The 13,735-nt window shown below is 42.5% G+C and overlaps 1 pseudogene; it reads right to left on the bottom strand.

The window, feature by feature from the left end:
* Positions 1–7,791: 7,791 nt before the first annotated feature.
* On the bottom strand, positions 7,792–9,845 carry LOC134441113 (sialidase-3-like; annotated as a pseudogene).
* Between the last annotated feature and the right edge of the window lie 3,890 nt (positions 9,846–13,735).

Raw genomic sequence — 13,735 nt, 5'->3', positions numbered from 1 at the left:
ATTGAGGTTGAACTTTCATTCGCCTTTCAGATGACATCAGATGAATCACAACTTAAAAGGAAAAAAAGAAAAACATGAAAAAAATAGAAAAGAAATACACATCAAAAACACATAATTCAAAGCACGCAGCAACTGGATAATTACACAACATGGTCACTCAGCATGGTGTGATTCGTACCCAAGACCAACAGAGCACTTCCAATTGGTTTTGTGGTGCATTTGAACTTACCCAACAGGATATTGTGCCACAGGGTTGTTCTGTCTTGAGGACCCAGTCAGAGTTGTGGCTGTGCATGATAACAGAGAGTCTGGGGGAAGTCCTCAGTTGCACATTATCTCTCTATTGCTTGGGAGAGCAACTCACCTGACTTACCTGCAGGGGTCGCCAAAGTGTTACTATCCAGCAACGTCTGATAATCCACACAGTAAACACAGGGGCGTCAAACTCAAATTCATTTCATTTCACAAACACCCAATGTCATCGTATACTGTATTTTAGTGTCACATTATGGCTCAAGACCATGACAAAGAAGGGACACACGAGAGGGTAACGTCAAACACATTTTATTTTTTACTAGTGGCAGGTCAACCAAACCAGACATGCAGGGAGAGAGAGAGAGAGAGAGAGAGAGAGAGAGAGAGAGAGAGAGAGAGAGAGAGAGAGAGAGGGAAAGAGAAAGGGAGCGAGCAGAACATAACGAGTTCACAGTCCACTCAGGGGTGGATTAAGAAATTAAGAGCCCCTGGGCCAGACATTGTCTTGCCCCCCCACCCCCGCTGATTGGACATGCTCTACAATACGTTCCAAATTATTATGCAAATGACATTTTCACTGATTTCCCAAAAAAAATAATCAATATCCTGTATTTGTAAGTTTTTGAATGAACCTTCCAATGATAGCAGTATTTAAAATAAATAAATAAACAAATAAATAAATAAATAAATAAATGGATCAAAATAAATTTACTCACACAATTCAAGTTACATTACTAGCCGATTCAGAGCACACACAGGTTTGTGCAGATGAAGGCACATTAAGAAAGGTTTCTGTCAGATAAATACATCAGAATAAGAGAACATGCTAAAATACTATTACGAAGCAGCAAACAGGTGAAAAAGGTAACATTTGAAGCTGCTTTATCTCTTGAGTCCCACAAACATGTAGCTACGCAGCTATGCATAAACTCTCTATTCAGCCATCTTTAACCAATGCTCACAAGCAGAAACGACTCCAGTGGGCCTAGAAACACAAGTACAGTACATCCAGGCAACTTTTGCAACAGTCTTGTTAACTATTGAGTGCCCTTGCAGCCCTGAATGCTGGACGATCTGTATGACGATATACAGTATATTGTTGTCATGATAGAGAAGTGTCCATCGCACCCTTACTCCTCAACAGGCCCGTTGCGTTAAGGTACGCAATGTAGGCAGTTGCCTAGGGCCCCCGAGTAGGTGGGGCCCCCAAGGACGACAGGTTATGGACCCAACAGCAACGACGATTTGAAATAGCTTTATAATAAGGCAATGCCATCTTTATGAAGGGCTCTGCTGCGAGGGAAGCAACAGCGCCTCCCTAATGCCCCCTGCTCGAGGGGGCCCCCCTTCCAATAGGTTTGCATCAGCGACAGCGACGTGAAAATGTCAATTGCCAAAAGGTGCAATGACAAATGTAGTCAAAGTACCCCCATCTCGAGGGGGCCCCCCTTCCAATTTGTTCAACCGTCAAATCCAGCGCAAATACAAACTGAAGATGAAGCTACATAATCTCTCTCACTGGATGTTGCGCAGACGCCAGTTTATATTACATTTTTGGCTCAACAGTTGCGCAGTAAAATAAAAGTTAATCTTGAAGGCGACATATTAGGCTACTCTCTGTACTGCAACCAAACTGTCCCAGGCCAGTTGACATCGCACAGACAGCGAGATGCTTCATTTAGGCTACAGTGTTATGTTTTCAAAAACATCCGTGAAGCATTAATCCATGTGCTGTAACAAGCACTGGGCAAACGTCGATTGTTCAATAACGCACTTTTTGTTCACGGAACTGTTTTGAATGTGGACAAACGCAAGAAGAAACGAATGAACAATGTGCATATGCATATGCATATGCATATATGCATATGACCAATATTTCGGATAACACGAGTCACACAAGTGCGCTGGGATAGCTAGGCCTACATTGTAGCCCACTTTCTTGCTATTATATGGATTACACATTGGCATTTGGGACCATGATTCTGGAAACTTGTGGATTACAGTGAGAGGTTGGGATACATTCTGCGGTCAAGACAACTCAAGGTAAGGGCACCGGGGTATTGGTCCCCTATAATTGACACAGCTGTCAACCACGGAGTAACGTAGGTGGTTGTGATCCTTGGTCGCTACAGAGTAGCCTATTTGTGTGTGCTGCGGTATTACTAACAACACAAACATTTGAATGTATTTTCAAGTGCGTGGTGGATGCAATACGAAAAAAAATCTCGTCGGGGAGACCCCCCCTGGCTTGGTTAGTGTTACACTTTGACTTTGTGTAACTAATTAAATCAGACACACACCGGAGCATAGTTTTCCATGGCTTTACTTCATGCTGGTCAACGTAGAGGGGAGAACCTTACATCCCTACTCTACTAGGTCAAGGGGAATAACGCATGACGTGCTGAGGTCATCCTCAGTACATGACAGGTAGAATTCTTGCTACCAATATCACATCCCCCCAAACCCCCCACTGTGCCTGCTCATTCGTTTTTCAGCCTTGAGTTTCTGGACTAGGCCTATTGTTTTATGAGTCAATAGTTGGTTTTGCACAAATGGAGCACCCTTGGTTAGATTTTAAAAGTGGTTGGAAAGATTAGACCTTTCTTTATTGTGATTGGCAATGCAGATCATGATTTTCATGGTAGGGTCAAAAAAATCTGATTGGGCCATAGGCATAGCCTACTCTCATGTGAGACAGGCCAGGTTAAACTGAACATTCAATTAGCCTACTTCATGAGCGGAGCCTACTGAATGGAATGGGCTATATTTGCCCAGGTCTTTCTTCATAAAGTTTCATAAAATGAACTGTAGGGACTAGTTATCATACTAGATTGCATTTCCTCACAGGAAATGCTGGTGTATGCTTGCTCTTTATGCATTCATTGCCCTTCATGCATGTGTTGCCCTGCCACAACACTGTCTATAAGGTGACTTCTTGTTTGTTCCATTAGATTTCTATGGTTTCTGTGACATTGTGTTGTAATGGTAGGCTATGTGACAATGACTGAAGTGCCATCCAAAAATTGTCTGGCCCCTCCGAAACCCAAAACAGAAGTTCTGGTGCCGTGGCTACCCTGTCAGGTGCCCCCCCCCCCCCCCCCCCCCGGTTAGAAAAACCCGCCCTAGGGCCCTGACAACCTCTTTGCCTAGGGCCCCCAAAATCCTAGAAACGGCCCTGCTCCTCAATCGAATATATCATGGTAAATTAATTTTATCCATTATCACAGCTAATTCACAATTCAATATCATTTATTGGGCTGTCAAGCAATGATTTTTAAAATCCTGATGAATCTCGGAAATTACATAGTTATTCGTGATTAACCATTACCATTACAACCCATGTTTAATATTTGTATTATATTGCATTTGAAGAAAGTTTAACCCATATGCCGGATGCTGCCTAGCGCAATGAATAAGGTTTAAGGTTTAAGCATCATAGCAATTAAACACAATTTACTTCACGTTTTAATGTGCTTCACTTTAGCGTAGGCCTAGCATAGGTGTAAATGGGACATGCGCTCACCCTAGTTTAGGTGTAAATTGGCTAGGGCTAGCGTGTAAATGGGACATACGCTAGGCCTAGCGCAGGTGTAAATGGGACATGCGGTATGTGGTGTGCTATGCCCAGCGTAGGTGTAAATGGAGCATACGCCCTTTTGGCTCCAACAGTGATGCCCTCTGAGTTAGGTCTCTATTCAATATAGGTTGATTTATGATATGTATTTTTAGGTACAATTAGATAGAGCTCATGAAGACCTTATTTGCAAAGATAGTTTCGAGGGGCAGTTTGAGTGGCTGCCACGGGGCCAAGTCGGCCTGGCCGGCCCCTTGGGACCTCTGGCCCCCTCGGCCAGGGCCCAGCAGGCCCGGTCATTAACAGGGCCGTAAGCAGACATTTTCAAATACCGAGGTCAAATACTGCGTGCTGTACTGCATACTACTGTACATTTAGAATGCCTCAAAGTTCAGTCAAACTCGTAAGTTTGTTTTCATTGATCACTGCCTTGAGGATAAATGGGGGTGGTGTATACACACTGAATGTACGTATGAATTTATCATTGTTGATCATATATTGATTTTCATCATAGATAAATTTTACATTACTGAAAAAAATACAGAGGACATGACCTCAGTGTCCTCAATGGTAGTTACAGTCATGGTCATTAATCCACCCCCGAGTCCACTGCCCAACAGTGTTCAACAGAAGGAAGCTGTTTTAGCCAAATTCAAATTGTCAAAAGAAAACGTGAGGTAATAATTAGCATACTGTAGTGTACACACAGTTCCTTGTTCCAGCAGATTGAAGTCATGCACACATAATGCTTTGGTTTCCTTGAGTGTTAATGGTTTTACTTTCTTGCTTCCTTGTATTTGATATCACTGTAGTTCACTGGAATTCGTGGTCTCCTTTGAACAATCTGCTGCATGTCTAGGTGCTTCATTTTATACATCTCAAGCCCAGTGTAGGACACCTGATTCTGATCATTTAGATGGGTTAGCGAATACTTTTGGTAATATAGTGTATAAAGTCATAGTTAATTTGCTTAACAAGGACAAATAGGATTAATACAACACAAATCTTATTCAACACAAAACACATAAAGTACAGCAGAGGTCCCCAATAGCTTTCCCCCAAGGGCCAAATTATGTAATAATAATAATAATAATAATAATAATAATAATAATAATAATAATAATAATAATAATAATAATAATAATAATAATAAAACTTTCGTTTCATATATCGCCTTTCAAAACACCCAAGGTCGCTTCACAGGGTATGGTGTAGGAAAGTGTGAGTGTGTGTGCGCGTCAGTACGTGAGTGTGTGTCTGAGTGAATGTAAGCAAAGTTTGTTCAGTGAATGTGGTTGTGGAAGTAGCAGCCATAAGCCTCCAGGAAGAGATGTGTCTTAAGGTGTTGCTTAAACATGGCCAGTGAAGGGGCATTCTGGATGTGGTCAGGTAGATTGTTCACTTCCAAAGAATAGGAGCAGCAACATGGAAGGCTCTGTCACTGGTGGCCTTGAGCCTGGTACGAGGTAGCGCAAATGAGGCTGAGGCCACACAAATAGCCCGACCATATGGAGATAGCCTTCATACATTTTTTTCATTTGTTCCAACCTCATGATGGGCCAAATGTTTGCCATGCCCGGGCCGGATCTGGCCCATGGGCCACCATTTGGAGACATACAGTGTACACACAATGATAACAAGATCAGTTTGGAAAAGCTGTGATGTGACATAACATGTAATTATTCTAGGCCTTGAGACAGTCCTGCTGTGAAAGGATGTGACATAACATGTAATTATTCTAGGCCTTGAGGCAGTCCTGCTGTGAAAGGATGTGACATAACATGTAATTATTCTAGGTCTTGAGGTAGTCCTGCTAAAAGGCAATTGTGGCAAATTCTCTGTATTAAATAAAATATACCTTTTGAATCATAGATTATGATTTTTGTTACTGTAGTTTTATACAGGATTTAAATAAAATAAGATATTGTTTGTTTGCTTGTTTGTATTGTCTTGAATCAAGTAAGGTCCAACCAATCAAAACTCCCATGTGTCTGATTAGATTCCATGTTTTTTCTGTTTGCATACTTTTTCTGTAAAGCACACTTGTTGTCATTTTCGCTGCTTTGGGGAAACTAGTCTTAACACAGATGCACAAACTTATAACCAAATTACCCAAACTAAAATAGCACAAAATAGTTTTGCATTCAGTTTTCAATTTATAACACAAGCTGACAAAATGTAACAAAACAATCTATTGCACCAACACTCATTTTGCATAGAAGTAGAGTGTACTTTATTGTCCCCAGTGGGAAATATGTCTTGGGCTTCTCCCACTGCATTACATTACTCACATACCTGGTATACAACACAACATGAAAACATAGAAACATAAAACTTTGCATTGCACATGTTATTGTTCCATTTTTCTTTTTGCTATACTATTTTATTATTCACCTCACTTCATTTAGCATCACTTTTTGATTCATTTCCCCATCAGTTTTATTTTCCTAATCTTTTCTAGTTTTATCATTATTTTATTTTATTTATTTTATTGTTTTGTTTTATAAGTGTGTGGAGAGCATGATGTATGGTGATATTGCACAATAAACAATAAATATTATTATTATTATTTCCATCTGTCATTAAGCACTCTTATGGCAGTTGGGACAAAGGAGTTATTGAATTTGTTCAGTCTGCAGTTTAATGTCCTGAAACATCAACCTGAGGGTAGTAGCAAAGGTGTATATTTGGCTTTGAAAGTGGTGGGGACATTATGGTAAATGGGGCTGCCAGATGAGGCTGATGATTTCCAGCCCAAAAAAATGCTCAAAACCCGCCTGGAAGCACTAAATCCCGCCCAATTCTATTGATTTCTATGGCCCAAAATGTTTCCCTCCAAAATCCCTTTTTACCCACAGACGGCCATTCTAAGCAGCCCAATTGGGTGGGAAACTGCCCAATCTGGCAACACTGATGGTAAATTGTACGGGTCAACTAGGCCTATTCTTTCCATTCGATTTTTTGGAAAAGGTTTTTTTTTAATAGACAAACCAAGAGGCAAAGTGTGATTTTAATATGTACTGTCTGTGTCTAGTTTCTACAGTGTGTGCCAGTAATGTAATGGGAGTGTTAATAATTTGGCACAAAAGCATTTCAATTTACTGTTGTCTGTACAGTTAAGCAGACCATGCTGATTTGGTGAGAAGTTGCTATATTCGTGAGAAGAATTCTCCAAAAACAGCTCATGTTACAAAAAAAGGAGTTTCAGCGATCTGAAAAAAAAAAGATTAGGCTACTAGTACAAATGATGATGATAACCTGGGTTATGAGGCAAAAATGCGCTTTTAATTTGTACTGTCTGTGTCTAGTTGTTGCAATCAATGTGTGCTAGTAATGTAATGGGTGCATAAACGATTTGGTACATAGCATTCCAATTTACAACTGTCTGTAGAGTTAAGCAAACCGTGTTGGGTTTTGCAATAATAATAATAATAATAATAATAATTGTATTTGTATAGCACTGTATCATACAAGGCATGTAACTCAAAGTGCTTAACAAATGGGAAAAAACATCATTGTTAGAGATGGATTTAAAAGGAGAGGTAGAGAGGAGAGGCAGAAATAGCAGGAAGGCAGAGGAAGAAGAGATAGATAGAGATTGTAGAGTCATAAGGTCAATGTAGGTTAGGACCAGGATTCTTAGATGCGTAAGGTCCATAGTGGCTGGGTCTAGCATAAGTCATAGTCACACAGAGATTGGGCGCTCAGAATGCGGCCCCTGGTTGCATCAGGGGTGAGGAAAAAACTCAGTATCTTAACGATTTGGTACAAAAATATTTGATTTTATAACTGTGTGTAGAGTTAAACAAATCGTGCTGGGTTTTGCAATGTATCTACACAATATTTCTGATTTGGTGTGAGGTTGCTGTTGCCGGCCTATTCGTGTGATTTAAGTTCTGCAACAGCTTACCGTATGTTACAAAAAACCTGAAACAGAAAATAAAAGCTGTAAAAGGATGTGCTTATGTGTACAAATGATGATGATAACGTGTGCAATTTGGACTGTGGAGATCAAACTCTTTGAAGACAATCTGAAGGCGTTCCCCTTCACCGCACTCCATGAGACAGGCAAACTGGCCCTCCTTCTCGCAGTGGGTGAGGTCAGAGTATCCACTGGTGCCTGAGTGGATGATGGAGGGCTTTCCCCATGGAGGTTGGTCCTGCAGAGACTTGCTCACGTAGGTAGAGCCCCAGGTCCTTCCTGTGGTAGCCTTCCCCTGCAGTCGGGTGGCTGAAGAGCAGAGCTGTCGCCTGGGATCCCTCTCGTCCTCCTTCTCCCTGTCCTGCTGTCTCCTGGGATCCCTCTTTTCCTCCTTCTTCTACTCCTGCCGGAAGTTCTCTGGCTGGGAAAGCCAGTACGCTCCCCTGGCAGCCTGTCTGCCTCTCTTTGAGAGTCAGCTCAATGAGAGGGAAGAAGTTGATCCCGACATCGTCGCTCACCACCTCCACGCGGAACTCTCTAGCGCTGCGGGCGTTCATGTACACCTGTCGTCTCCCCTCCCTACTGCACACCTCGGCCAGCTGACACTCGCCAGACACTCTGGTGACGTGCTCACCCACCAGCCAGGTGTCAGGAGTGTGCGGGGCCTGGCTGCTGATCACCACAGAGTAGCTGCTTTCACCGCTTCCACTGCTCCAACAGCAACTGCTCTCACTGGACGGGTCACCCTGCACCTTCACGTAGGCGGGCACAAGCAGGCCGCTGCCCAGCTCATCGCTCAGCTGGATCCCGTGGCCCGGCCCCACGGCAAAGGTCTTATGGTTAGAGAATTTCTTGACGATGATGTGTGTTAGATCTGTTGGGTCGCTCCAGGTCTCCCCACAGTCACCGCTTGTGACGTAGCACAGAAAGGATTGGCCAGGCTTGAGGGCGGACTCTGGAACGCTGCCCTTCAGGCAGATGAAGAACAGGAAGAGGGTTTTGGAGTTCCTCTCAAAGACTGGACAAGGGTTCATTGTGCGGTGGTCTTTAACAGTTGCCTTCATCAGGTCCTCCACGGGAGACCACTGCAAAATACATTGCAAGCAGAGAGTTACTGGAGCAGATTCAGACTATATAGGCAAACCACACACCCCTACGGTATATGTTGTAGAATTGTTACCTCTGCCAATTGGAGGTAATGTTTTCGGTCACATTGGTTTGTCTGTCTGTCTGTCTGTCTGTCTGTCAACATAGTCAAATGTATCAAGCAGCTTCCTTGGCGGAGGTCTGCACTCTCTGAGTGCTTCTAGTTTTCTACGTTCTTGTGTAGCCTTGCCATTTTATTCTCTATTATTATTCTCTATATAAACTATTGGGGCCAGAGGAGCGGGAAGACATTTTGACCAGGGGGTTCTGCTGGAAAGTGTGGAGGGTCTGGGAGTCCTCTCCCAGAATTTTTTGTGTTTTTTAGATGTAATAGATAGCGATCAGGCCCCCTATCTCCCCTCCCGCGTGCTCAGGCACGCATGCACGTACACACCCATAGGCATAGACTGCCTATCCCGAATGTGATTACACGGCCCAAGAGTTTGGGGCTGTGATCGGCACGAGGAGAACACCAAACTAGCTCGAGCCATAGCACGAAAGAATACGATAATGTGCAGCTGGTGGGGATATTGGTCAAATATTTGTCTTATCTTTCAAAACTAGTAGATTGGAGAGAGAGTGCAACCACTAGAACAGACATAAGTGTTCCTACTTCATGTGTGGCCCAAATACTCTGATATTTACTGTTGGTGATGTCGGTCAATGGTTGGTGACCACAGTGTTGTTCTAAACTCTGAAATATTGACACCCTATTCTACCAGATACCTGCAGTGTGCCATCAGTCTGCCTTGTGCCTTTCCTCATCACCAGATTCTCTGCATCTTCGTCTCTCCACGTCTTCCGTTTCTCTGCAAATGCCAGGAACGTGCTCCATTCCTGGACGTACAGAAGTGCTGGGATTCTGAAGTCATGAACTTTATCTGCAAATAGAGGTGTTTCTGGAGGATGGACTCCGTTGGTCTTACTGCTGGAGGAGCTGTTGCCCATGTTTCAGGTGTGCCCTGACAAAAAACAGTAAGAAAAGTCAATCAGTAAGTTTATTAGATGAGCTATTCTCAAATATACCCTGGGTTGGCTCAGAGGTCAGGAGTCCTTAAATATAATGCAGTGTTTCCTTCGGATGAATTACTTTTGTTTACTGTTAAGACAGATTGTCATGATATGATGATTGAAAGTAGATACTAGATAGAAAGTAGAAAGTAGATATTGAAAGTAGATATCTTAACCTCTTCATAAAAGACTGCAGAATAGTATTTGTGAATGGACATGAAAAAACAGTATGCACAAAAAAACTGCACTTTGATGCAGCAGGCTACGTGGATTGGATAAACACAAAAATCCTGAAAAAAGCAAAAAACAAACAAAAAAACAAAAAGAAAAACGGCAGTATTGTGCTTTTTCTATTTATATATATAACAGCAATGATGGATCATACACTTCTGGACCGTATTGAGTAATCTATCCCATTTTGCATTATACAGCCTATTTTCGCAAATCTGTTAATGGAGTTAGTCAGTAAATCGAGGAGAGAAAAGAGCAGTTTCCTGAACCGCAAGTGTACTCAGTGAATAGACAAAGAATACTATGTTAATGATCAATACTGAGCCTCTTTTTTCAGTTCTTAACAATACTGAATCGTACAAATCAATATGCAATAATGGACCAATCTGTCAATGTAATTGAAATTGGTGTACCGGTAATCTGGGAATGGTAAACTATTATTACACCTTACACAGTTTACACCTGTTTACTGCTTACACTGGGCACAATAAGATATCACTATAAACCCTGAATAAAACACAGACTTATAACTTATGAGTAAAATCCAGACTCTAAAGAGCAGAAAGCAAACCTCAATCTAACAAGCACTAGAGAAATGCCAAAGAAATTGAAAATGCTACCTTGTTGTCAGCAGCTGGACTTCTTTTCAGAGCGAGGACTCTTCACAGACCTTCACAGCTTGAGGTTGAACTTTCATTCACCTTTCAGATGACATCAGATGAATCACAACTTAAAAGAGAAAAAAAGAAAAGAAATACACATCAAAAACTCATTATTCAAAGCATGCAGAAATTGAATAATTACTCGATAAATCACCATGGCGTGATTATACAAAAGATATGGTGTAGCACTTTAAATTGGTTTTGGTACTTACCCAGCACGGTATTTTGCCACCGTATTGTTCTGTCTGAAGGACCCAGTCTGAGTTGTGGCTGTGCATGATAACAGAGACTGGGGGAAGTCCTCAGTTGCTCATTATCTCTCTATTGCTCGGGAGAGCAACTCACCTGACTTACCTGCAGGGGTCGCCAAAGTGATACTACATAACCGTAAACAGAGTGGCTTTATCTTCTACCGTATGCCATCCACACCGCCTGCCCCGCATCCCATCTACTTTTAATATGATTCCATGGCTGTCATGTGTGCTATGCACCAACCACTGTGTGGGGAAGCAGGAGATGACTTGTCTTTTGAGGAATGTAGGTTTCACTGGATCAGATAGTGAATGGATGCGCCAGATCATGCAGTTTGGAGTCAAGAGGAGCAAAAACAAGGACACCGACAGCTGCAAAAACACATTTGGGCATACAGAAGCCATAATGCTGCTGTTTGTAAAATTACAAGAGGGCAAATTTAAAAAAAAAAAAAATGTATCGGACATGAATGAATGATACACCAGAATTAACAGTGCTTCACAGTTCACTGTGCAACAGTGTTCAACACTTTTAACCCAATTCAAAGTGCCAAAAGAAAGAGGTAAGAGGTAATAATTTGCCTACTGTACACACAGTTCCTTGTTCCAGCAGCATGAGAGGTCATGCATACATAATAGATTAATTTCTTGGTTTCCTTGAGTGTTAAGGGGCGTGTTTGATTACTTCCTTGTGTTTGATATCACATACTGTAAAAAAAACAAAATCACAACTTTACCAGCTGCCTAATTTAGATCTTTATTGTAAGTTGTGTTGTGTTAAAACAACAACAACACACACAACTCCACAGAACTTACAGTAAATTTATAATTTAACCGAATTCTGAGGCAATTGGTAAACTTGTGATTTCAGAGACACTGACGAAGGCAACAGCCGAAACGTTTGTCTACACTTCTGCTGCTATGTAAATACAAAAATAAAAAAGAAGAAAAGAAGAACCCGAGTGCGATCCACTTTTTCACCTTCAAAGTAAAACCATGCTGTCGCCATCGCTGTGTATAACAAAATCAGGGGCAGAGCTATAGGGAGGGCGGGCAGGGCACTTGTCCCTGGGCCCAGGGCCCTCTCATATTGGTGGTGGGGGCCCTAGTGTGAGCTTGGCAAGCTGTATAGGGGGCCCTATAAGTGTCTTGCCCTGGTGCCCTGTGTGCAATTGTTCCGCCACTGAGCAGAATTAATGAACTACATAAGTTATCATGACTTATCACGGATGCCATTTTTTTTTGTCCTCGTTGGAATTCTCTGAGCTCCCTATAGAGCGGCCCATTAGGCTCGGAGGCAACCACGCAGGCAGCCAGGTTGCTAGGCAGCGAGCATGCCCACTAGTGATGTGTCGGTCGCGAACCGTTCGGCTCTGCAATGGGAGCCGTTACGGGATTTTTTTTTTGGGAGCCGTTTTTTGTTTCTTTGTTCGTTTTGTCCTTCTCACAGCGATCAGAAATGCATAGTATGTGTTAATACCTTTTTAATTTACATTGTATTTGGATATGTTGGGTCATTATTAACGACCGATTATGATAAAAGTGTTGTTCATAAAGGCTTTTACACAGTATACACTGCCCAAAGTGCTTCACAATGTCAATAATGAAACTAAATGTTGTAAAATTAAATTAAAACTTTGAATTCATTAATTATGTAAACATATATATAGGGAGCCGTTTGGGAGCCGAAAGAGCCGGCTCTCCATAGTAAGAAGAGCCAATAGAACCGCATCTCAAAGAAGAGCCGAAAATCCCATCACTAATGCCCACTGTGTCCGCGTGAAGCATCTCGGTTAAAATTTCCGTTCGCGGCGCAGCATATGGGAGGGACCTCTGCGCCGCAGTCATGTCTCATGGTGTTAAACCATTCGCGGGAACAAAGTTTTTGCCAAGCCTTCACGCAGTAAGGTGAGAGCAACTGCTGGGCATCGGACCTCCTTCATGCCGTCGGTAGTCTACCCTGTTTGGCATTCATCTTATCTATCTGACGTGAATTGCAGGTGTAGCCCACATGCTTGTGAGGCAGTTCACTCGCTGCTCCAAGTAGGAAGCAACGTTTTTTTTTTTAATGTTTTGGGAAATCACGGTAGAAAAAACTGTCCAACTTGTTTGCCAAGCATTCAACCCCACCTTTATTGGACTAAGCAGATCTGGTTTTGATCAAGCATTTTACTGCTTGGTTGCATACGAGCCTATTGTTTTTTTCACAAATTTTACCGAGCATCACCATTTCTAATTGGAAGAGGAAATAGGCTACAGGGGACTGTAAACCTTGCTGGTGGGGTTGCAGGTATGACATCACGTTGGGGGAACTCCCCCAGGATTCTAAGGTTCTACATAAAGGTCGTTCATGATGGCGTTTTTTTAACCAGGCAACAAATTTGCTAGGCAGCAAGCATGCTCACTGTGTCCGCGTGAAGCATCCTGGTTAGAATTTCTGTTCACGACGCAGTGTGACCTCTACGCGGCAGTCGTGTCACATGGCGTTAAACCATCGCGGGAACAAAAGTTTTGTCAAGCAGCCACGCAGTACCACAAGAGCTACTGCTGAGCAGAAGACCTACTCCATGCCGTCGGTAATCTGCTGTGATTGGCATTCATCAATCTGACGTGAATTGCAGGTGTAGCCCACATGCTTGTGAGGCAGCTCACTCGCTGCTAGGAAGCAGCGTTTTTTATGTCT

Source organism: Engraulis encrasicolus, chromosome 24 (assembly GCF_034702125.1).
Source record: "Engraulis encrasicolus isolate BLACKSEA-1 chromosome 24, IST_EnEncr_1.0, whole genome shotgun sequence".
In the NCBI taxonomy this organism is placed as follows: Eukaryota; Metazoa; Chordata; class Actinopteri; order Clupeiformes; family Engraulidae; genus Engraulis; species Engraulis encrasicolus.
The sequence above is the reverse complement of the archived record's forward strand: the minus strand, read 5'-3'. Positions and strand labels throughout refer to the sequence as shown.